Source organism: Callorhinus ursinus, unplaced genomic scaffold (genome assembly GCF_003265705.2).
Source record: "Callorhinus ursinus isolate GAN/ISIS: 27379988/994484 unplaced genomic scaffold, GSC_fseal_2.0 scaffold1253, whole genome shotgun sequence".
Lineage (NCBI taxonomy): Eukaryota > Metazoa > Chordata > Mammalia > Carnivora > Otariidae > Callorhinus > Callorhinus ursinus.
In genome coordinates, this window is record NW_027398308.1 from 4,118 (window position 1) to 5,932 (window position 1,815).

At 38.5% G+C, this 1,815-nt stretch overlaps 1 pseudogene; it reads left to right on the plus strand.

Moving 5' to 3' along the window:
• Positions 1 to 905: 905 nt before the first annotated feature.
• On the plus strand, positions 906 to 1,313 carry LOC112818129 (phosphatidylinositol N-acetylglucosaminyltransferase subunit P-like; annotated as a pseudogene).
• Positions 1,314 to 1,815: the final 502 nt, after the last annotated feature.

The following is a 1,815-nucleotide window of genomic DNA, read 5'->3' on the forward strand; positions in this document are numbered from 1 at the left end:
ATGACTGTAATGTATTTGCTCTAAACAGATGGAAAGATAGAGTTGACACTGATGAAAATGGGTGGAGCAAGTTTTGGGTGTGGGGAAAATCAGAAGTTCATTGTTAAACATGGAAATTTTGAGAAGTCTTTTAACATCCCAGTGGAGATATCAAGTGGGCAGTTTGATATATAAGCCTGACCTTGGGGAAACAGGTCTGGAAAGTTGTTTCTGGAAAGGAATTGAGATTAGTCCCCCTGCCTAAGGAAAAAGTGAGATAATGGTGAACAAAGATGTAAAGCCACTTAATATTGGAGATAAAGGTAACTGGTTAGTTTCATGACAGATGTTCTCTATTTTGCCAATGAAATAGTCACAGAATAAATTTTTAGAAGTAGGTTTGGTAGTAAACAAGGAATACTAACTATTTAGAATACCTTATAAAGGGAAAGAGGGAAAAATCACAAATGTGGACTACCTTTAATTTTTTAGAGATGCATTAGAAAGGAGAGAGTGGAGACTGAGTCGACAGTCAGAACTGAGGATCCTGGTTAAAGTGATGTACCAATGTATACAGGTTGGTTAGAAAAGAAAGGGAAGAGCAGAGGAAAATAGAAACATGATGGAAGGGGAAAAAATGGTTAAGGAACTGGAAGAATACAGTAACATAAAAATAGTGAAATGGAGGCCCTGAAGTGGCCGAGCTGTCGGGAGGGGCCTGAGTGGGCGCTTCGAGGACCCAAGGTCAAGGGCCTCCCCCAGCCCCCAACCCTTGAATAGGAAACTGAAGCTCCAGTGAGAGGGCAGGGCCAGGTCCTGGGCGCCGTGGCCCAGACTTGGGGAGGCGCACATTCCCGAGCCCGGCCCTGCCAAGCCCTTTCAACAGAGAGGCGAATCCTGCAGGATTGTCTAAAGCCACAGGGAAAATGGTGAAAAATTCACCATCGCCGTTGCCAGAAAGAGCGATTTATGGCTTTGTTCTTTTCTTAAGCTCCCAATTTGGCTTCATCCTGTATCTATCTCGTGTGGGCATTTATTACTGAATCTTGGCTAAACTCCTTAGGATTAACCTATTGGCCTCAAAAATACTGGGCAGTTGCATTGCCCATCTACTTCCTCATTACTATAGTAATTGGTTACTTACTCTTATTTGGAATAAACATGATGAGTACCTCTCCGCTCAACTCCATTCATACAACACAGATAACTATGCTAAAAATCAACAGCAGAAGAAATACCAAGAAGAAGCCATCCCAGCATTAAGAGATATTCCTATCAATGAAGTAAACCAAATGTTCTTCCTGGCAACTAAATAACTTTATGCCAAAAACTAAATTATATGTAGACTAACACCGAGCATTTACTATAATTTTTATATAATAATTTTGACCATAATTATTTTGACTCTTTCTCGTACCCAGTATTGAAATGTAAACAAAGTAAGTTGATTCTTTTAGATTAAGTTATATTAATATTATAAAAGTTGTTGAGTATTAGTTATTAATGAACAGAATAAATAAAATACTGCATTACCATATAGCAGACTTGTTAAAAAAAATAAGTATCAGTAAAAACAAGAAGTCCCTCCAAAAAAAAAAAAATAGTGAAATGGAGATATGCAGGGATATCCAAGGGGCATGTTCAGAGAAGTATGGAGCCCTATGTTTCAGTAGTAGAACAGTTCAGACTGATAACATTGTCTAGATTGTATCCCAAGAATTCAGTTGTTGAAATGGAGATGAAGTTTCTTGAACTGGAGGATGCTCATTTCAGAAAATAGAATTAATAATACCTGGCAGATAAAGGCCTAGTATCCAAGATCTATAAAGAACTTAT